The sequence below is a fragment of the Myodes glareolus genome, chromosome 17, assembly GCF_982192425.1.
Source record: "Myodes glareolus chromosome 17, mMyoGla1.1, whole genome shotgun sequence".
In the NCBI taxonomy this organism is placed as follows: Eukaryota; Metazoa; Chordata; class Mammalia; order Rodentia; family Cricetidae; genus Myodes; species Myodes glareolus.
In genome coordinates, this window is record NC_142042.1 from 30,571,702 (window position 1) to 30,595,806 (window position 24,105).

At 42.8% G+C, this 24,105-nt stretch overlaps 1 protein-coding gene and 1 non-coding gene across 2 annotated transcripts in view; one reads left to right on the forward strand and one right to left on the reverse strand.

Annotated features, from left to right (window-relative positions):
• The window catches only part of Ank2 (ankyrin 2), a 562,994-nt gene that overhangs the window by 62,014 nt on the left and 476,875 nt on the right, over positions 1-24,105 (forward strand). The gene's annotated exons all lie outside the window — the stretch shown is intronic.
• On the reverse strand, positions 19,343-19,460 carry LOC125414879 (small nucleolar RNA SNORA76). The gene has a single exon (XR_007236435.3). It is a non-coding gene; the product is annotated as a small nucleolar RNA SNORA76 (small nucleolar RNA).

Sequence of the window (24,105 nt, forward strand, 5' to 3'; positions counted from 1 at the left end):
CCAGCCATACAACTGTCAGCCACATTCAGAGGGTCTATAACTAGCATACTTTAATGATCATAAATTAAACCTGTTTTCAGCATTCAATGACGTTTCCCTTTTGTTCTTTCTTTCTTTTCTTTTTCTTTTGTTTTGTTTTTTGAACAGGGTTTCTCTGTGTAGCCTTGTCTATTCTGAAACTGGCTCTGTAGACCAGGTTGACCTGGAGCTCAGAGATCCTCCTGCCTCAGCTTCCCAAGTGCTGAGATTAAAGGCGTGCACCACCACTGCCAGCTGTTTTTTAAGTTCTTATGCTCTAAACTTACAAACTGCAATATTTATAAAGAAATTTAGAATTTTCTTCAAAAATAATCGAATGTGTTTCTGAGCAGGGGGCTTAAGTAGCCTGGAAACACGGCTTGCCAGGATTTGCTGGTTGCTGAAGCAAAAGGTTAAGGGTCTGAGAGCGCCTCACTGTCCTCCCACCTTCTCTGCAGTTGGTTTCCACCCGAGAGTGGAAACCGCGCCCGCGGCACAGTCAAGCTGTGCAAAACTACAGAAAGAGTAGCAGCGAAAGCAAATTGTGTTTGTCCACATTCCAGGACTAAGCCCTTTCCATTTCTTAACTTGTTTACTCTTACAGTACTCCCAACACACATACACGTGTGCACATACACACACACAGTACATATACATATATATATATATATACACACATAAGCATACATGCACACACATACAGACATACATAAAATATGCAGACACATACGCACATACATACATATATATACACACATGTACACATACACATATACACACACACACACGCACACGCACACACACACACACACCACCTCATTTTACAGATGGGGAAAGAAAGTCAAGTAGCATCGTCTCCAAGCTCACAGAGCTAATAATGGCTCCTCCGGGACAAATGGAAGTTGTTTCACATAACTGACTGCCACATACATAGTGGACTGACATGTGAGGACTCTTGTTTCTGTGGGTAGCAGTTAGCTATCATTTCAGCACTTGTGAGGTACAGGCAGCAAGCTCAGGGGTTCTAGTTCCTTCTCGGCTTTATAGCTAGTTTGAAGTCAGTTGGGACTACATGAGACCCTGCTTTAAAAAGCCAGGCAGTGTCCTGTGGCCTCACCTGTCCTATTTCCTGCTTGCATTTACCCTCTTCTTCTTAGGTAACATCCTACACCATTATAATGAATTAATGCATTATTTTTGTGTTTTTACTTTGTATGTGTATTTAACAATGGGTAGAATTGGTGTTTTAACGTCTCATATAAACATGCTATCAACATTTCAACAAATGGCCCGGTGGTGGTGGCGCAGGCCTTTAATTTCAGCACTTGGGAGGTAGAGGCAGGTGGATCTCAGTGAGTTTGAGGTCAGCAGTCTACAAAGTGAGTTCCAGGACAGCCAGGGCTGTTACACAGAAAAACCCTGCCTTGAAAAACAAACAAACAAACAAACAAACAAACAAAAAACAAAAACAAAAAAAGAGGAAAAATTTTCAACAGTTGGATTTTTGTTTTTAATTTCTATATGTGAAATCTGTTATATTGACATGCCTTTTTGTTTGTTTTATGATTTTTTTTTGACACAGGGTTTCTCTGTGTAACTACTCTGGTTGGCCTGGAACTCACTTTGTAGACCAGGTTGACCTCGAACTCATAGAGATCTGCATGCCTCTGTCTCCCAAGTGCTCGGCTTAAAGGCATGAACCACCGTATCTGCCTATATCGTTATCTTTTTAAAGTATCTCACAGTAAATGTATACTCTAGCATACTATACAAAATGTGCCAATACACAATCCAAAATGAACTGTTATTGTCCATCTCTTTATGAGTAAATTCATTTATTTAATTAAAAAATCAGATTTTATGTGTATGAGTGTTTGGCTGCATGTATGTACATACACCAAGTGTGTACCTGGTGTCATTGAAGGCCAGAAGAAGGTATCAGATGGTCTGGAACTGGAGTTGCCATGGTCGTGAGCCACTGTGTAGGTGCTGGGAACTGAACTCAGGTTTTTTGCAAGAACAAGTGCTATCAATCACTTGTGCCATAACAAGTGCTATCAATCAGAGCCATCTCTCTAGCTCTGAAAGTAAACAGATGTATTAACGGCTCCTACTGATAGCCATAAGGACGTTTTCCAGTCTTATATTACGACAATGCTCCTGCCACTAGACATGACATGCTCATGTTAGCATGTCACCTTCACACAGCCCTATCAGAATGGCAACTTAGAAATGAAAATATGTCTTAGTCACTGTTCTGTGGCTGTGAAGAGCCACCATGACCATGACAACACTTATAAAGAAAAGCATTTAATTGGGGGCTTGCTTACTGTTTCAGAGGGTCAGTCCGTTATCAGGGCAGGGAGCATGGTGGCAAGCGTGACAGTGGAACTGGGGAGAGAGAGAGAGAGAGAGAGAGAGAGAGAGAGAGAGAGAGAGAGAGAGAGAGAGAGAGGCCTGGTACCGGGTTTTGAAACCTCAAAGCCCACTCCCAGTGATACACTTTCTCCAACAAGGCCACACCCACTGCAACAAGGTCACACCTCCAAACGGTTCTTCTCCTTTTCAAATAGCCTTCAAATTTATGAGCCTAGTGGGGCCATTCTTAGACAAACCAACACGAATGAAAGGCTAAAAAAAAAAAATCTGAAATATTATTTTCCTTTTAGAACATTTTATTTGACACCCCCCCCCCCCCAATATTCAAGTACCTCTCCCTGATTCTTGTTCGTGCTGACTTCTGGAAAAGCTAGCTCCCTTCCAGGGCGATTGGAAACATGCAGCGGCTAGGCAGACAGTAAGCTGGAAAGTGATGCCTCCATCTTGACATTGGAGCCAGCACAGTCAAACAAGAGACAGCCAACCAGAATCGTGGAAGGGCAGGGACTCTTGACACTTATAAGTCATGTCATAGAGCGAATGACGTTAGTGTAACTTTGGTGAAGCAGATGCTTGCTGTAGAAAGGAATAAATCTGAGGCTCCCCTGGGCTGTGGATATGAGCGATGGGAGATCTGTGGATCTGCAATGCTGGGAATGGTTAACCCCCCCCCCCCTTTTTTTTTTTTTTTTAATGCTCACTCTTTTGCTATCTGTTTCTGATATTCTCTCTCTCTCTGATCTCTGTAGCCCGGGCTGGTTTTGATGAATTCCCAATCCTTCTGGCTTAATTCTTTTTATTTTCTTTTTTTATAAGCATACAAGGGTTAAATTTTGTTATGGTATTTTTCTTTTTCTCGTTCTTTCTTTCTTTCTTTCTTTCTTTCTTTCTTCTTTCTTTTTTTTTTGTTTTTTGAGACAGGGTTTCTCTGTAGCTTTGGAGTCTGTCCTGAAACTCGCTTTTGTAGACCAGGCTGGCCTAAAACTCACAGAGATCCGCCTACCTCTGCCTCCCGAGTGCTGGGATTAAAGGCATGTGCCACTACCGCCTGGCTGGTATTTTTCAAACATAGTTTGTTTCTGTTGTTTCTCCACTCCCCTGTATTTCCACCCCAGCCCTTTTTCCCTGTACTGTCTTATAATCACGGCCTTCTCTCCACTTTCATGCTACATGGGTCCTTTTGCCCTCCCTACCCCGTCTTTCTCAGTATCTCTTGTTCTCTCCTCATGGTCTCCTCTCTCATTTCAGAGTCTGTATCCATTCTCATTACTCACACTTGCATAATATAGACCTTATAAGCTGGGATCTGTATATGAGCAAGAACTCAAAGTTTTTGTTTTTCTGAGTCTAGGTTAATTCATTTAACATAATACTCTCCAGGTCTACCTGTTTTTCCTGCAGATTCCAGTTTCATCCGTCTTCAGAGCTGAGTAAAGTTTCATTGTGTGTCTATGTTACATTTTTGTCACCTATTCTTCTCCTGATGAACACCTAGGCTGGTTCAATTTCATTGCTATTGTCAATAGTCTCCAAATAAACATGCATGTGCAGGTGTCTCTGCGGCAAGTACAGAGTTTTGGAGATGGGGAGATGGCTCAGCAGAGGATTCAGATTCAGTTCCCAGCCCTACACGGTGGTTCACAACCATCTACAACTCCAGTTCCAGGGGACCTAATACTCTTTTCTCATCTTTGTAAGCACTAAGCACACATGGTACGTGTGGTTCACGGACATAAATGCAGGCAAAACAACTATATACCTAAAAAATTGTCCTTTGGACATATGCTAAGGAGTAATATAGTTGAGTCATATGGTTACAGTATTTATTATTTATTATTTAATTTATTTATTTGAGACAAGGTCTCTCTTTTATGTAGCTCTGACTGTTCTGGAATTTGCTATACAGACCAAACTGGCCTCAAACTCACAGAGAGCCACCTGCCTCTGCCTCCCAGGTGCTGGGATTAAAGATGTCCAAATTTATTTATTTATTGATAATCATACATGTATATAATGAATGCTAGTCATTTTCACTTTGTATTATTTGTTCTTATCCACCCCCATTTCTTCCAAAAGCCCTCCACTCCTTTTATGACCAACTGAGTTCAATGCAGATGGCTTGTATGAGTATGGGTGAAGGTTATTTACTGGAACATGGGCAATTTGTCAGTGGCTTCTCCACTGTGGGAAATGGCACCCCTTTCTCCAACAATCATTAATTGCCAATAGCCCCTCAGAGAGGAATGAGGCCTCTCATGCCCCTCAGGTCCACGATGACAAAACATTGACTGGCGTGTCATTTTGTGTGTGTTTTCTGCTTGTTTGCAACAGGGTCTCTGTATGTAGCTCTGGCTGTTCTGGAACTCACTGTGTAGATCAGGCTGGCCTTGAACTCACAGAGATCCATCTGCCTCTGTTTTCTGAGTGTTGGGATTGAAGGTGTGGGCCTCCATGGCTGGTCTTGACTGGTGTCTCGAGCAGGTAGCCACAGCTGCTGTGAGTTCCTGAGAGCAATGCCCTCTCAGACCCAGAGAGGGTTTGAGTCATGGTTTACAAGCCTCCTATCTTTCTCTGTCTCAAACGTTCTTTCTATCCCCTCCTCTAGGTCTCCCTTAGGGCTGAACACTCAATAATTGCTTATTCCGGCACTAGCTATGAGCCATTGCGTTGACTTTGCCCACTGGGGGTGTCGGAGTAGTGTTGAAAAGCTTTTCCAGTGAAGACCGAAAGCGGCAATAATCTATGGCTATAATCATGAATGTTAAAGACAACTTGACATCATGTTAATTTAACAGAACCATAGTTGATATTCCTCTGTGGCCTGCCTTCTCCCCGGCAGGTTTATAGTGCCAAGTATGAATTCCTTCCCATGGAGTGATCCTCAAATCCAATCAGAAAGTGGTTGGTTACCCCTCGCAAGTCCTGCCACTATTGCACAGTGAGGACATTTTGCCTGGCATTGTTAGCCCAGCTCAGAGTCCACAGCTAGGTAAGACTGTCGATGACTTTTCTCTCCCAGCATCCCCTGGCACTCCCGAAGCTAGTCAACAGAAAGGACAGCTCAGTTCAGTTCTGTTTAGTTCTCTGCCCCCTGGAAGCAAAGTGTGTGATGTTTTCATCAATAGGGTCTTTGCCATCTGGTTCTGGTGGGCATAAAAAGCAGTGGCAAAATCCTGTATCATTTGGGGATAGGGGCGCTGAAGTTTCCCTAAGCAACAACTTCTAGGGGGAGATACCATATCTGTCTTTGGGATTTTGAGTTAATAACTTCTGTCTTGTGTGGATAACTTTAACGAACCATTCATAGTAGTGTTAAGTATTTTCTTGCCAAAAAACTTCTCCACTGACGCAAATAATCCCAATCAGACCAAATCAAACCGAATTAAATGATATCCAAGTTTAATCGGATGCCTGTGCTCTCGGGTGGTCCTGGGAAAACATGGTGGTGGGGGGAAGGAAAGTTGACATGACCACCAAAGAAGAACAGGGGAGACCATGTGTTTATTTTCTGGGGGTGCAGTTTAAGTAGTCTGTGGAACTGGTCTTGACCTTCCCTGGGGAGGGGTCACCGTTGGTGGGCTTCCTCAGAGGTGGAGTTTGGACTGAGGCAACTCCCAGTGGAGGGAGCTTGGAATGGAGTTTTCTGTCCAGCATTTCAAAGGTGGGTGTCAGGGGGCTGGGATGAAGCCCCCGACTAAATAGAAGGTTAGTTCAAACTCTAAAAAAAATGTGTCATTAATAAGTTTACAGAGCAGTAGCTCTCTATAGGACTTTTTCCTCATATATTCTTAGTTTTATATTCCTTGCCTTTCCCCTCTTTCTTACACTGATACATGCTTAAAAACTACCCCCCTTGGGGTCCCCTCTACTTCTCATATGTCTCCTTTCCTGTAATCTAAGAATTCAAAGTCGAGAGGGGCCTTTTGATTTTCTGGGCCCAAATTGCCTCAGTCAGTACAATATTTTGTGACATTTTCATAATTTTACTTTTCTTTGCAGCGGAGTAAAATTCCGTTTTGAGTATATATCCACCACAAGTTTCATTAGCCATTCATCAGTTGATAAACAGGCTGGGTTCATTTCCTGGCTCTAGTGAGTAGAGCAGCAATGAACACGAATGAGCCAAGATCTCTGCTGGGAATTTGCCAGGGAGTGGTGGTGCTGACTAGTTTAATTTTAACCTTTTGAGGAACTTCAATTCTGATACTCAGTTAGTTTACATTTCTGCCAGTGTGGCTAAGGACTGTTTTTCCCTCACATTCTCGCTGGGGCACTTGCCACTCTGTTTTCTAGCCACTGTGATTAAGTTGGGGTGGCACTTAATCTCCAAACCTGACAGTCCAAATTCAATTTACCTAACCTGCATAAAGGTGGAAGGAGAGAACCAACCCTAAAAAGTTCTTTAACCTCCATGTGTACATATGGGCGTGTACACTGCTTCCTAGCCCCCACCCCCAAATAAATTAATAAAATAAAGACAAATACTGTCTGGTTTCACTTAGGAGGTATCCAAAGTACTCAAATTTATGCATTTTATATTGTATGTATGAATATTTGGCCTGCGTGTATGTATATTCATAACACACATTCTTGTTACCAATGGAAGTTAGATGTGGGCATACCATTTTCTGGAACTGGAGTTATGGATGGTTGTGAGCTACCATCATGAACCTAACTGGTCCTCTGCAAGAGCAGCAAGTGCTCTTAACCACTGATCCATCTTTCTAGTACCCAAAGTGGTTAAATTTAAAGATACAGCATGTATGCGGAACACCAAGAGCTTCATAGTGAGAAGCTGTCTCAAAAAGCAACAAACAGAACCCAACCAAACAAAAGAAAAAGAAAGTAGCCTGTAATTATGGTGAGGGGTAGGGGGTGTGATCTGTTCCTTAAATGGTGTGAAAGTGTACACCGCTGAACTATGTACTCAAGAAATGTTTAAGTTGGTGCGTTCTTTCATTTTTTTTTAAAACTATGTTTTTATGTGTATCTAGCTGCCTGTACTCCTACAGACCAGAAGAGGGCATCAGATCCCATTATAGATGGCTGTGAACCACCACATGGTTGCAGGTATTGAACTCAGGACCTCTGGAAGAACAGCCAATGCTCTGAGCCTCTGAGTCATCTCTGCAGCCCTCTCCATCTTTCTACGGTGTCCTAATGGTGTTCATGAAGGTCCTGGCGAATGCTCTCAAGAGCATCAAGCACCAGGTCTTTATCAAGCTGGTCCTTATCCAAAGCCACAATCGGATCTTAACTGTGATGATGAAGCATGTTTATGTTAGCAAATTTGAGATCCTTGACGATCACAGAGCTGGAAAAATCACTGTGACCCTCACAGGCAGGTTAAATAAGCATGGTGGGATCATCCCCGGATTTGATGTGCAGCTCAAAGACCTGGAAGAATGAATGGCTAATCTCCCATCCTGTCAGTGTGGGTTCACTGCATGGACAGCCTCAGCGGGCATCACGGACTACAATGGAGTGAGATGAAAACACACTGGAGGGAATGTCCTGAGATTCCTTTTCTAGGGATATAAGACAGGCTTAGAAATAAGGGCCTTTACAGAAAAAGCATGGTTACGTTGGGAGCCCTGTGTGGTGGTTTACATATGTAATCCCTGCACTTGTGGGTGGGACAGGAGGATTGTTGTGGGTTTGAGGCCAGCCTGAGTTACAAAGTGAGACTCGGTCTCAACCAAACCAAACCAATCCAAAACCAAACCCAAATCAAACCCAAACCAAAATAAAAGCTAAATTGGTTGAGGGGCCAGTGGTACATGCCTGCAATCCCAGCACCTTTGACTGTGAGGCAGCTTTCGCTACACACCAAATTTAAAGACAGCCTGGGCTCTGTGAGAACTAAAGAAAAGTAATGACTAAATTGACAAACTTTATGTGTTGTGCCTTTTATCACAATGTAAAAAGAACAGCTCCCTCTTTTTGATCCGCGAGGGTAGCATCAGAGTTACTCATGAGAGTGGCAGGCAAGGTTGCTCCCCAGAGGGTCTCAGGTTAATGCTGTTTACTTTTTCAACACAGTTGGGAAAGCTGACTATTGTGTATGAGTGTATGGCCTTGTTTGTCTCTGTAGGAGAAAGTGTGTGTGGCGGGGAGAAGAAGGGACACACACACACACACACACACACACAGAGAGAGAGAGAGAGAGAGAGAGAGAGAGAGAGAGAGAGGGAGAGAGAGAGAGAGAATACTCTTTAGCTAATTTGGAGAGGAGGAACATTATGAAATACTGAATTAACTTTGACTCCTGGGAAGGAGTTACTGGATTCCTTGTTAACAGGACTGCCGGTGTGTCCCTGGTGATGCCTCACTGTTTCCAGGAAGTGTCAGATTTCCACTTTGGTCTCAAGTCAGCCTTGGAGATTTCTAAACCATGCAACTAGATTACCAGCAGACTGATCGGTGGGCAGGTCTTTTGTGAAGACAAGTGGGTGTCAATTAGCTAGTCCCTTCCTAAAGGATTTCAAGGATATGCTCATCATATCTTTTTTTTAATTGAGGCACTGAGTTTAATTAGGGTTGCTTGCATATGGTGGGGGTGGTGTGTGCAATTTCCTGGCACACGGGCCACTAACTAGTAGTTTACACCAATGAAGGAAACGACTCCCTCCCTCCCAGTAGTCATCAACTCCCAGAATGGAGTGTAGTAAAGGCTTATTTATTAAATAGGGAGGGGCCAGGCCTCCCAAGCTCACCGCCACTGGAGATCAACATCTCTGGGGGTATACTTGACTTTATTTTGTGAGCTTCTTAAAGATGAGTGTATAGATGACGGAAAATCAAAGAGGAGGGGAAGCAAGCCTCTTGCTCCCAGAGATGCCTACCTGTTTTGATATGAGAACTGAAGGCCTGGAGTCTACTAAGGTAGGATGTCCAAATGACGTTCCTGAGTAACAGAAGAGGAGAATGCATATACATTTGTCGTATGGCTGGCTCTTTAAAAGATGGGTATGGAATAATGTTGCAGATGTCCTGTGTAACGGATTGACACGGATTGATAACTACTCTCAGGGATCACGGACTCGCTTCTGTATGTCCTAACATGTAACTCCTTTGCAGTTGGCAATGATATAAATTTTGCAACAGGCAGGGAATCAGAACGGGAGGAATGAGCAATTAAACATGTAAAGCACCCTTAATGCCTTAATGATATACAGGCTAGTATCACTGCAAACTTTAAAATTTTGCATTGATAAGGACTGACAGTTTAAAGTGATCACCGTTGCTGGCAATTTTAAAATGGCTCCTAGCAGCAGTGGATAGCTGTAGGTTTTGGGGTATCACTGTGAATCTCACTAAAGTCCACACGTGGGGTTGGAGGTTTACAGCATTGCTTGTTTAGCCTGCAGGAGCTCTGGGTTCAATCTATAGCACCATACACAAAACAAATGAATAAATAAATGCATTGTGGTAATAACAGCAGAACAAATACTTTGCCAAAGTATGCAAAGAGGTGATTTGGCCTCTGGAGCAAGATGCTACCCACTACTCTCTTCCTTTTCTGCTCAGTCGATCCACATACACTGTAACTCCTCTGCCTGGTCAGTTTGTTTTCACTTTGTTATTTTTTTAAAGATACATATTTTCTACTTTAAAAATTTTTAGGATTATTTATTCTATTTTATGTATGTATATAAGGATTTAGCCCACAAGTGTGTCTGCTGCACCACATGCATGCCTCCTACCCACTGAGGTCAGAAGAGAGTGTCAGATGCCTGGGACTGGAGTTATGGGAGTTCCTGAGCTACCATGCAAGTGCTGGGAATTGAACCCGGGTCCTCTGAGAGTGTAATGAGTGTTCCTAACTACTGAGCTATTTCTCCAGCCCCTTGCTTCTATTTTAGAAACATGGAAAAATACAGAGCCAAAGAGAGCAGAAAAATGGAAGAATTTTCCCTTGATATAAAGGAGGACAGGCATTTAATTAGTATGCTATTCTATTGCTTCTATTGTTTTATTATAAAACCGATACACGCTTATTATAGAATGCTTTAAATGAGTACCTTATTTTTAAACTCCCATCTGTTACTTCTTAACTAGCTTTCTTTGTTCTCTTTTGGATAATAGGAGCTCATGATTCCTTTCGAACCACAATTTTAAAATGAAAACAGAAGAATGTGGTTCTCTTGGAGGATGGTTTCAATTTTGCTTTGAAACACTTTAAAATGGTGGTGCACACCTTTCATTGCAGCACTCAGGAGGCGGAGAAGGGTGGATCATCATGATTTTGAGGCCAGCCTGGTCTACAGAGCGAGTTCTAAGACAGCCAGAGTTGCAGAGTAAGACCATGCCTCAAAAAACAAAACAAAACAAAACAAACAAACAAACAAACCAAAGCAAAAAACAAAATCAAAATCCCCTAAACTTGAAAGTGTTAGGATTTTAAAAATTGATCTTTGAGTTCCAGGCCAGCCTGGTCTACAGAGTGAGCTCCAGGACAGTCAAGGCTAAGTAGAGATAACCTGTCTCAAAAAACAAAGAAACAAACAAAAAAAGATTTAAAAAATTAAATTTACATTTTATGTTACTATTGGTTAAACCTTTTTGTCCTATCAATTAAAAAAATCCCCAGTGAGTAAAAGTTATACTTGAAAGGTAAGACAAACTAGTGTCAAAATAATACTGGAATAATATCAGTAGCTTATTCAAATGATTCAATTATATTAAAGGCATATTAGCTATTAAACAATAACTTAAAAACTAATCTGGGAGGATTAGCACTCACTTGTAATCCCAGGACTCTGGAAGTGGAGGCAGGAGGGTCAGAGGATTTTGAGACCAGCCTGGGCTACATGAGACCCTGTCTTGATCTAGCCCTGAGAAAACATTTTCCTCTTTTCAAGAGAAGTAATTATGCCATTTCAATAATTTTATTTATCTTGAAAATATTACGATAAGATCTTTATTTCATTATATCATTACTTGTTAAGCATCAGAAACTCTTTTTTTTATTATATCCTATTTTATTTTGAGGTAAACTTTTAAAAAAATCCTTTTTTATGTGCGTTGGTGTTTTGCCTGCTTGCATACCTCTAAGGGTGTCCAGTTTCCTGGAACTGGAGTCACAGACAGTTGTGAGCTGGGAATTGAACCTGGGTTCTCTGGAAGAATAGCCAGTGCTCTTAACCACGGAGTCATCTCTCCATCCTGGGGCAGACTTTTATTTATTTATTTATTTATTTTAAATAATTTATTTATTAGTATTTTATGTACATTGGTGTTTTGTCTGCATGTATGTCTGTGTGAGATGTTGGATCCCCTGGAACAGGAATTACAGACAGTTGTAAGCTGCCATGTGGGTGCTGGGAATTGAACTTGGGTCCTCTGGAAGAGCAGTCGGTGCTCTTAACCACTGAGCCATCTCTCCAGCCCTGGGGCAGACTTTTAAGTGATAGAATTTTATATTAAAAGTGCCATCTTAAGTTGCAAAGATGTCTCTTAAGTACCACAATTAAATGTCAAGGATGACAGGGTTATTGCTATTTTGGGTTTTTGTTTGTTTTTTGAGAAAGAACTTAAAGTGACCTGGGTAGGGAGAACCTTGATCTGGAAGGACGTGGGGGGGATAAGAAGAATATGACCAAAATATATTTAAATTTGAAAATTGTTTTAACTAATAAAAATATAATAAAAAAGTAAGTAGCAAAATTCAATGTGCCAAAGGAGAAGCCTTGCTGAAACAGAATCTTAGGCATCTCAGGCTGGCCTTAAACTCTTATATTGTAGAAGATGACCGTGAACTTTTGTTCTTCCTGCCTCCATCTCCCCAGTGCAGACGTTACAGTCGCGAGCCACCTTACCCGGTTTTCTGTCATGCTGGAGACCAAGTCCAGGGCTTTATGCATGCCGTGTAAGCCCTCTGCCAACTAAGCTATACCGCCCACCCCAGCTATAGTCCCATTTTTATTTATTTATTGTTCTTTGTGTATGTGTGCACATGCTGCAGCACAAATGTGGAGGCCGGAGGATACCTTTATTCTTTTCTTTTTAGTTTCATTTAATGTACATTGATGTGAGGATTTCAGATCTCCTAGAACTGGAGTTAAAGACAGTTGTGATTTACCATGTGGGTGCTGGGTACCGAACTGGGTCCTCTGAAAGAGCAGCCAGTGCTCTTAACTGCTGAGCCGTCTCTTCGGTCCAGATACTTTTATTCTTGTTTTCCAACTTGATGAGGCAGTTGATAACAAAAAACAACTCTTTATCGTTGTTTCTGCTGCTGGGATGTACATGCTCCAGATCAGCAGGCCAGTGAGGATTTGTAAAATTTCTTGTTTCTACCTTCTATCTCACGGTAGGAGCGCTGGGATTCCAGACGGACGTTACTATATTTCGCTTTCTATGAAGGTTCTGGGGTTGAAAGAACTGACGTCATCAGGGTTATGTTGCCAGTGCTTTATTGACTTAGCCAGCCCTGATCTTATTTATGTATTTTTGAGACAGGGTCTCATGTAGCCCAGGCTGGCCTGGAATTCGTGTTGTTGAGGTTGGCCTTGAACTTGGAACCTTCCTGTCTCTTTCTCCCAAGTCCTGGGGTGGCTGATATGTATCACTAGGTCCATCTGAGAAACGAATTGATATTTTGGAAAACAAAAAATAAAAAGCAAAAAAACCAGAAGTTCAAAGACTACAATATGTTAGATTTTTTTTTGCTAGAGATTATTCTTTCATAATTAATAAAGCTCAATATGAAAGAGAAATGAAATAATTTTTTGCACTGAGCAATTAGCAGCTTCCCTCCTCTGCATCAGCAGATTTTATCTGTGCAGTTTAAGGTAACGGATTCCTGAACATTCCTCTCCTCTAATGTGTTGGAACACACACGTAACAATGAAAACACAGAGGCCTGAAGTGCTTTTATGACTGCTGGTTGGCATTAGCAGTCAACCTGACTCAGCTTAGAATCACTTAGAAAAAAAGGATTAATTTCATCAGGTTGGGTCTGTAGGCAAGTGAGAGGGGCCTATCCTGATTATTAATCGATGTAGAAAGGCTCATACTGTGGGTGGAACTATTCCCTGGCAGATGATCCTGAGCTATATAAAAAACAACCTATGCTCACTCATAGGCTGCAGCCCCCTTTGGTTTCTGTTTCCATGGTTCCTGCCCTGACTTCCCTCAGTGATAAACAATAACCTGTAAATGAAAGAAATCCTCTCCTCCTCTTAGTTGAGTTGGTCAGGAGTATTTTATCGCAGCAACAGAAAGGAAACTAGAACAGGGCAGAGTGACTTGTTTTTGAGACAGGCTTACCAAAGTGCTTTGGAGTGGTTCTGGACAAGTCGTAGTTCATTTGCACTGATTTGTAATTGGAGAATCTTATTGTCTTGTCTTTTCTTTCTTTTTGTGGCGCTGAGGATGAAATCCAGGGCCTTGTATGTGATAGGCTGATTCACTACCACTGAGCTACATCTCCAGGCCTTTGCTTTAAGTATCATATAAAATAAGTTGATGTTTTTTATGATTTTATATGTAGGGATATTATGCACTTAATATGCTGTTTTGGTAGAGAAGTCTCCTGGTTGTCTGGAAGAATTGGGCCCATTTGTTGGAAGAAACCCCACCGATTGATTAATAGGAGCAGAACATCTAGTTAACTTGTTAATAGCCCTGTCTATTCCTAGACAATATAGCCAACTGAATCCTGTAACGAACACTCCTGAAAGTGAAGTATCACTAAGTTTGCATGGAGGGAAGTGGGGTTTGCACTAAGTGATTTTCAGTCAGCGGGTTTCATTGCTTTAGTGTATACATTTGCTGTCTGAGCCAGGGAGGTGCTGAGTGCAGAGGAGAGGGGCTCTTTCTTCCTCCGGGCCCTCCTTCCACTCTAAAGTGCTTTCATCCAGCAATCAGCTTCTGCCAAGCGTCTCGTTTGTCTGCCAGCAAGGGAGTCTGGACATAGATTTTTAATTTCAGGGTAATACAGTTCTTCCCAAGGAGGAGGCAGGGACAGGCACCAAGTCTACAGACCACAGTGAGATGTACCAGACAGTCGGATGAGCCTGGGTAACACTGCACAAAATAAGCAGACTGGAATTCTAATCCTAACTCTTGCAAGCCCTATGAATTTGGGAAGTACTAATTACTCTGGGCCTTAGCTGGCTGTCTATGAAATGAAGGTAATAGATGTTTGTTATGAGAAGCAGATGAGAGCATGCATGTTATGCATCCATGGCAGGGTCAGTACATACATACTGCATGGTTCTAATTCCCTCTCTGTCCCCTACAAATCCATCTTCTCTTTCTTTGGAGACAGAAGGAGTTGGGCAGGGAACACGGGGCTGCTTCAGAAGTCACCTAGCCCTTACTCTTCAATGGGTGTTGGGGAGGGGGTATCCCTGCCTACCCAACTGCCATTGCTTCTCCACCACTCTTCCCTCCTCCCTTCCTCCCTCCTTCTCTTCCGCGGAACTTTATGAACAAGGGCGACATGATGGTTGTTCTATTATTGCATTCTATTCTTCTACACTCTCTGAATATTGATGCACTCACTCTCTCACCTAAGGGGGTATCATCCAGATTTTGTACTTTAGTGACTGATTGAATTAGCGTCTGTCTTTAAGTCTCATCCATACTGTAGCTTTTGCCAGAACTTCCTTCCTTTCCCCAGCTAACTAATATGCCAGCATGTAAATTTAAAAATTTGTTCCCATTTATTTGCATGTTGTGAGAGCTCTGTATGTAAGTGCACCGTGTGCATCTAGGACCTGTGGAGTCAGAAAGGGGGTGAATCAGATCCCCTTGGAACTGGGGTGACAGAAGGTTATGTGTCATCATATGGGTGGTAGAAACTGAACCCGAGTCCTCTGCAAGAACACTAAGTGTTCTTTACCTACTGAGCCTCCTCTCCAGCCCCAGCGTGTGTATTTTTCATTCATGCAGTGGTAGTTGGATTGCTTCCATCTTTTCTTGTTTTGCATAATGCTGCTGTCTGTGGGCATGGGTGTGCCAGTACGAGCTTGGATCCCCGCTTCCAGTTTTTTGGAGTTTATCCCAAGTAGTGAAACTGTGAGGTCATGGGTAAGTCCACTTTTAATTTTAGCTTTTTAGAGTGTGACACTGTATAGCCCAAATAATTGTCTGGAACTCACTACACAGTTCGTGTTGATCTCAACCTCATGACAATCTCTACCTGCCTCAGTGTGAGCAACCGCTCCTCACCTTAAAACATTTTACTGAGCATAATTTTTTGAAGTGCTGAAAGTTGAGTCGTGTGAGGCTTTTTTTCAGAATGCCTACCTAATGTGTTAAAGTTACGACTAATTCTAAAGAAGAATATGTACTATGGCATCTGTCACACCCCTGTTGTGTGGACTAGCACCCAGGGGCATAGAAGTCCCTATCTAACAAATGGATAAGAATTCATGGTTGAGGGAGGTTCAGTGGTTTAGAACTATTAGATTTGTTGTAGAGGCCTGAGTTCAGTTCCTAGCACTCACATGGTGCTCCACAACCATACGTAACTTCTGGGTCAGGGGTCACAGCCATATGTAACTACTGGGTCAGGGATCACAGCCATATGTAACTCCAGTGTCAGGGATCACTGTCATATGTAACTCGAGTGCCAGGCCCTGGTGCTGGTTAGTTTTATATCAACTTGACACGAGGTAGATTCATCAAGGCAGAGGGAGCTTCTATTGAAAAAACTTCTATAAGATTGGGGTGTATGCAAGCCTATAGTCCATTCTCTTAATTGGCAATTGATGGGGAAGGGCCCAGTTCATTTGGGGTGGGGCCACCTCTGGGCTGGTAAGTTCTGAGTTCTGTAAGGAAATAGGCTGAGTAAGCCCATAAGCAACAACCCTCTATGATCTCTGCATTAACTCCTACCTCCGGGTTCCTGCTCTGTTTGAGTTCCTGCTCTGACTTCCTTCAGTGATGAACAGTGCTATGGAAGTGTGAGCCAGATAAACCCTTTCCTCCCCACGTTGCTCTTGGTCATGATGTCTCATCACACTGATAGTAAACCTAACTAGGACAGGCCCTTTTCTGCCTTTTGAGGATACTAGACACAGCTGCCTTTTGAGGGTGCACAGACATACATGTAGACATAACACCTACAAATAAATAAATAAATAAATAAATAAATTAGTGAGTCATCACATTTCACAGTTGTTAAAGAAAAGAAACCACACACCCTGAAAAACAATAGTCTAGCACTCATGGCTACTGCATCTCATCCATCAGTCAGCAGTGACCTGGAGGGTGTGCTGGGGTGAGGTGGTTCCGTCAGAAGGTTCGGTTTGATCTCTAGAGAGGAAGTCTGCATCAGGAGGATACGCCAGCTCTTTTAAAGCATCCTTTAAAGCTGCGAAGTTCGCAGTTTTCAGGGCACGTGATGGGTAGCAGGGATGCAGGGCTCTGATTTTACTGGTGTATGTTGGTGTGCATGCTCATGTTCTAGAGAGAGAGAGAGTGTGTGTGTGAGTGTGTGTGTGTCTCACAGGAGTTTATCACGTGTAAGCTAATCCCTCTGATGTCCTGGGGGTGAAATAACACCAATGACTTTAAAGCATGTACTGTTCATAAGTTGCCATTCTCGGAAGAACTGAGAAATGTTTATTTAAAGAGTTTTTTGTGTGTGTGTGTGTATTCTGTGCTCAGATGACAAATGCCATAGTCAGTATTGCTGACTTCTCCCCTTTGAACAAAAAGATAAAACTGAGTGCTTGAGCTTGCAAAACTGAGAACCATCCATGTGGAGGTCTTGACAGAACGTGTAGGACAGGTACAGTGACGTCACTGCTTTTTGTACAGATTCAGAATGAGGGCGACATACATTTACTACTGAATCGTACTTTTACCACCGAACCAGTGTCTGGTTTTTTTTTTTTTAACCCCAGGGAGTTTGTTCATATTTTTCTATGAGATTCATATATTTCGAATGCAGATTAGTTTTTAATTGTCAGTGTTTCAGATAATAATGTTATTAGGTTGTTCACAATACTTAAGCCGTATATTGAACTCGGTCCTTGGGCATCAATGCAGATAACTATGCTACTCAGATCTACATTGAGAGCACTAAGGTAACTGTTATTTATTGAGAACCTCCTGTGTCTCTGGTACTTTACTGGGTTCAGACAGTAAGGTGGTGGGTGGATCCTGTGGTGAGGGGCAACTAAGCGGCAGCTAGGATCGCTAAGTATTAATAAACAAAAGAGGGAACATAGGATGGATGCTGTGGTGGCCCAGAGAGGAGACCCTTCACTCCCACGAGGGAGATAAAGGGAGGTCTCTCCAAGGAACTGGTAAGTTAAGTCTTAGAGTTGAGGACACGTTAGCTAAGTGAAGGCAGGAAGCCCTATTCCCAGCAGAAGCAGGGTTCGTCAGACTCTAGCACAGGATTGGGGTTCAGAGAAATGAAAGGTTTCAGACATGTCATACGTCTGTCTTTGTTCCTCGCTCGTATTTACTCTCTTCCCACCTTACTTTCCCCTCATGTAATTGCAGTAGGGACCCTGAAGGGCACTGCAGCCCATGTGGAGAGGCCCAGGGTCAAGTCTTCTTGCCTCTCCCTTGCGCGTCCCAGAGATGTGGTGGACTCACAGGTCCACCTTTGCCATCCATTCGTTGTCTCTTGCTCTCCGCAGTGATGTGACTCCCTGATGTGACGTCAGTGATGGAGCCTGTTGTCTTTGGTGGGCTGGAGGGGTTGTCCCATCGCTGTGTTCCCCAAGTGTTCGATCGCTGTGTTCCCCGAGTGGGTGGGCTCTCCGGTTTCTTCTGTCTGCTCTTTCAGTGTTTGATTTAAGTTTTCTGACCGTGGGTTTAGGAAGCCTTTCTTGACACCTGCCCCTTTCTGTTATTTCCTGCCCAACTGCATAATCAGTATCATCTTTGCTTCTCTAGACCTTTCCATTAGAGTAGATGGTGTTCAGAGCACCACGGCTGGCTAAAACAACGAATGCCCCAGGGATATCAGACTGCAATTCCTGGGAACCTTACACGGTGCTTTTGGAAAAAGGGTCTGTGCAGATGCAGTTAAAGATTTTGAAATAGGGAGTTATTAGGTTATGGTGGGCCTTGAAGAGCCAAATACCGCTGGGCAGTGGTGGTGTATACCTTTAATCCCAGTACTCGGGAGACAGTGAGTTGAGTCCAGCCTGGTCTACAGAGTGAGTTCCAGGACAGACAGGACTATACAGAGAAAATGTATCTTGAAAAACTAAAAAGAAAAAGGGGATGGGGGGAGAGACAGATGCCTTAGTGTGTGTGTGTGTGTGTGTGTGTGTGTGTGTGTGTGTATAACACACACATATGTATGAATATAGGGGGGGGGGGATCTTATAAAATCTGTGAGATGGAGATTTGACTCAGACAGAAGAGAGATCTCAACCAGAAGTAGTTGCTGACTTGAAGATGCTTGTTTTTCACAGACTAGGATGATGTGGCTAAAAGTCAGAGAATGCTGGCTGCCCCTGGAAGGAATGTGGTCGTCATAGTGCTTGGACCTCAACCTAATGAGACTCTTGTTGCTTCTTGGATTTGCTGAAATGTTAAGAGAATAAACACCCCAAACATGACACCGAATATTCCTATACTGAAGATATAGTATCTGTTATTTATCTGAAAATCAAGCTTAATAGGGCAGGCTTTTAGATAAGAGCAGCTTCTAACCATCTCTGTATTATTGTTTAGTAATGAACACTGGGTTACTAAATACATTACATATCTTATTTATTTGTTTTTATTTATATATGTATGTGGCCGTATGAGTTTCTATACATCAGAGGGCATGCAGGAGCCTGAGGAAGCCCAGAAGAAGGGCTAGGATTCCTTGGAACTGGAGTTGCGTGTAGTTGTGAACCACTTTCTGGGTGCTGAGAACCAAACCCAGGTCTGCAAGAGCTACATGTGTTTCTAATTGCTGAGCCATCTCTTCAGCCCTGATTTTTTTTAGTTTTTATTTATTTTTTCTTTTTCGATCTGTAGCTAGCAGTTAAAAGGACCACCCGCGATGGGCAGGCGGCCCCAGCTATGCACTAGCAATGATGTGGCACCACAGCGTATCCCGATTCTTTTAAAATCTTTTAATGTCATGCATAAGCATCGCATCTACAACACTCCATACCTCCACCTCCCTTACGCTCCTTCTGTGTCCCCCTTCCCAATTCATGGTCTTTTTATTGCTACATGTACGCAGGTGTGTGTGTGTGTGTGTGTGTGTGTGTGTGTGTGTGTGTGTGCAATGCGCCGAGTCCATTGAGCATAGCTTGTATGTTGCCCAAGACTGACCATCATCTTTGGAAGAAGCTACTCTTCTCTCAGCATCTATTCACCACCTGTAGCTCTTTATCTCGGGGTGGGACCATGCGGGATGTGCCCTGCCCACATTGGGATGTCAACTAGTAGATCCGTGATGCCAATGTTGCTCAGGCAACCACACTGTTGAGATTTCACAGCTGCGTTTTCGCCGCCATGCCTAAGGGGCGTATTCGGCCAGCACCCACAGTTCTCTGAACTTTGACCGATTGTGAGTCTCTGTAGCAGTCTCCATCTGTTGCCCAGAGGGCTTCCTTGATGAGGGGTGAGAGTTGTACTCCTCTGTGACTATACATATAAGTATTAGGAGCTGGAGAGATGGCTCAGAGGTTAAGAGCACTGACTGCTCTTCCAGAGGTCCTGAGTTCAATTCCCAGCAACCACATGGTGGCTCACAGTCATCTATAATGAGATTTGGTGCCCTTTTCTGGTGTGCAAGCATACATGGAAGGAATGTTGTATACATAATAAATAAATAAATCTTTAAAACATATAAGTATTAATAAATACTTATTAAGAATATAGTTCGAAATCGTATTGGCTTAGGACAACGGCAGGATCACGTGATAATTTTGTAAATTACTGTAAACTCTGAGGTCCCCAATATTCAGCAGTTGAGAGATGAGTACAAGGCCCTCCTCCATGTCCATCATGTAGTTCCTATGTATTTTAAAATATTTGCCCTGCTCCAAAGCCCAGCTCTGTTGGTGCTGCCCTGCGACCTGCTCCTGGTGCCTGTATGTGTGTGCACAGAGTAAGGAGTGCTACATCCTTCCACGTGGATCGAGGCCCTGAAGAGTGATGGACATTTCTATGTGGGTCACTGGGAGCCAAACAAGACTCCCACCCAGGAAGCTTGGTGCAGACCTGGAATGATGGAGGGATGATGTTTTCAGAATTTATATTTTCCCCGTGAGAGTTGCAGTGTAAGCTTTCGAAGTCCTGTTTAGAGGTGAACGAAGAGTTTTGATGAGTTCTCACAGGTTTGCTGCAAGTTCTGACTCTCAGAATCATGATGAGACAATCAGATGAACATCCTCCCAGAAGGGAGCACTTGCTCTCTTGGCTAAGGCGGCATTTGATCTTACACCACAGAGATTGCCCTTTACTCTGTGCCCGACCATATGCATGGGGACCAAAAAGTATGTGGCTATTAAATGTGTGGATGACTAAGTTTTAATGACTTGCAGAATGGAACTGGAGAAAGAATTAGCTGACACGACAGACCACTGCTGCACAAAGGTCCAGATAACCATGAATCCTTGTGGAAGAGGTTCTGCGCTCTGCACCTGAGTTGGGAAAACAAAGTACTTTCAAAGTTTTCAGAACGAATCAGTGAAAATGCTGGTGATTTCACTCAGACTCTGAGTGACCAGCAGTGAGGAGGGTTGCCAGGACAAGCGGCTACGGACACAGTCTGCGGAAGTATCAGCTGAATGCCCAGAATAAGAGAAATAATAATTTGAGGATTATTTTTTTGTGTGTGTGTGTGAGTCTGGGACCACACACACAAGTTCTTTTGAAAAGAAAGCAGAGAAAACGGAGCACATCCGGAAGTGTTGAACAGTATAATGAAGTGGGAACCCAGTCAGAGGGAAGTGGCAGCAGAAGCCCTGACCATGAAATTGCCCCCTTCAGATTTGTGTGGAAGAAGGAGTACACAGCTTTTATGTCACCGAGGAGAGCAGGAAGGAATACCAGTGGGCCAAAGAATCTGAACAGAGCAAACTGGACCCACAGTTAAGAGAAAATAAAGACCAGGATTTTGGGATTCTAGACATGACACTTCCCCATCTTGGTTCTAATCACAACAGATTAAAAAACAAGAAAGAAAGAACTATGCGATTTTGGAGGGGCACCAAGAAGGCTCCAAATATTACTTAGAAAATTGATAATGATGGCTTTGAGATTTGAAGAGAAGTTAGTTTGTTTCTGTTACTACATAAAGCTATTATTATATTAAAATGGCACTGATATAGACAAACCATTGGAACAGTTAGCTCGGAAGTGGACCCTGCCATATTAATAATTTAATAAAGGATAATAAATGGGGGAAAGCAGAGGGATTATTTAATAAATTGCCTAGACAACTGAGGACAGAGAAAATAACTCCCCAAATATTCCAAGTCATTGAAATTAACACTTAAATTGCTTTTTTAAAGTTAAGCTAACTTAGAAAAAGTTAGAAATGTATATTTAGAGAAATGTAAATTTGGAGATAAATTTTTATTCATTATATAGAACATTTCAGTTATGAAGATAGCACAATATTCAAATTCATATATGGTCTGTTTTGGTTTGGCAGTTGTTAACATTTTGCCATATTTTTTTCTTACTCCAATCCCTCCTTCTTTCTTTTGGTTTGCTTCTTGAGAAAGAACTTATTATACTTCCCAGGGCGGTCTGGAATTCAGACTCATGATGTACCCCTGTTAGCACCCTCTCGCCTCACCTGGGTATGAACCTTTATGCCTGACATTTTATTTTCTTTTAAAAGCATTTTAGAAGTAAATTACAAACATGTTCTTCTTTCTTTTGCATTCTTTAGTTCTTCTCTCATAACTTTACGATGAGGATATTTTCTTCATGAAGCTTTCCACTATTATCATTGCTACATCTATTTGAAAATAATAAATCTCTGATATCTTCTAATGCCCAATTCAGATTTTCTCAGTTGTCTCCAAAATGTGTGTGTGTGTGTGTGTGTGTGTGTGTGTGTGTGTTTTAAACTAAGTTGCTCGAACTAGATTCCATTAAGTGACTCCTATCCCTCAAACTTTGTCTCACGGCAGAACTATGGTTTTGGGGTTACTCTCCTCTCTCCTTCCTTCTCCCCTTCCCTTCTGCTCTCTCTCTCTCTCTCTCTCTCTCTCTCTCTCTCTTTCTCTAGCCCCCTCCTCCCTCCTTTCTTCTCCTCTTCCCTCCTGCTCTCTCTCTCTCTCTCTCTCTCTCTCTCTCTCTTTCTCTGGCCCCCTCCCCTTCCTTCTTCCTTCTCCCTGTCCCTCCTGCTCCCTCCCTCTCTCTCTCTCTCTCTCTCTCTCTCTCTCTCTCTCTCTCTCTCTTTCTCTCTCTCTCTCTGGCACCCCTCCTCTCTCCTTTTGTCTATTCTAATTTTTGTTGAAGGGACTGGGCAAATTTTCTGGTAAACTTTCTTTTGTAGATTTATGATTGCTGCTTCTGGCTATCATTTAATTAACTTCACACCATAGCTCCTGTAGACTAGAAATTTTGATAAAAATTATGACTAAATCAGGCCAAAACATCATCTGATCAGGGTTAAATGAGACCCTGTTTTATTTTATTTTTTTTCAAGACAAGGTTTCTCTGTGTAACAGCTCTGGCTGTCCTGGAACTTGCTTTGTAGACCAGGCTCACAGAGATCCACCTGCCTCTGCCTGCTGAGTGCTGGGATTGAAGGCGTGCACCACTGTCGCCCAGCGAGGCTATGTTTCAAAAAAAAATATATAGTCAAGGTCTGGGGACATGGCACAGTTGCAAACCTGACTCAAGTTTGGATCTCCGTTACTCATGTTACACATGTGTATGTTACTACATGTTACACATGTAGCAGCACATACCTGCCACCATTGTGCTTGGGAATGGGAGAGACTGGAGGATTGCTGGAGTTGCCAGACTGCCAGTCTAGTAGCGGCAATGAGCTCCAGGCTCAATGTTTAAAAAAGAAAAAACTGGGTGGCGGCGGCTCATCCCTTTAATAACAGCACACAGGAGGCAGAGGCAGGCGGATCTCTGTGAGTTCAAGGCCAGTTTGGTCTACAGAGAGAACGTTTCAGGACAGCCAGGGCTGCACAGAGAAACCCTGTCTTCAAAAGCCAAAACCAAACCAAACCAAACCAAACCAAACCAAACCAAACCAAACCAAAAAAACAGCATGGGGAGTGATGGATGAAGATGCCCGATGTTGACCTATGACCTCCTGAACATGCACACATGTACTCCCCGCACATATACACATCATTCCCCTCCCCCGAAGGAATCTGTATATAGTGCTGAGACTCTTGTCATGTATAAAGAGCTGTGCAATATGAGCTGTGATAGTTTTATAACACCGAGGTCAGCCGTTGGAATGATGGTAGCTGTCTATTATAAAGCCACGACTTTATTGGCTGTCATTTAATTTTTCTGTATTGAAGCAAGTCGATCAGCTATAATTCCTTTGTGATGCTGGGACAGATTGCGTTTAGCAAAGCAGGCGGCATCAATATGTATGTCCCATATGTTCTTGGGCTGTAATGTTGACACTTCCATCACTTCTCCCAGCCACCCTCCTGGGAGCAGGCTTTTAGTGAAATCCAACCACTAAATCCATTGTGGTGGACAGAGTATATGAAGCCAGTCCGGAGATACAGAGAGTTGAAACCAGCTTACTCACTGAGCCATGCTCTGACTGCAGGTCTGGCAGAA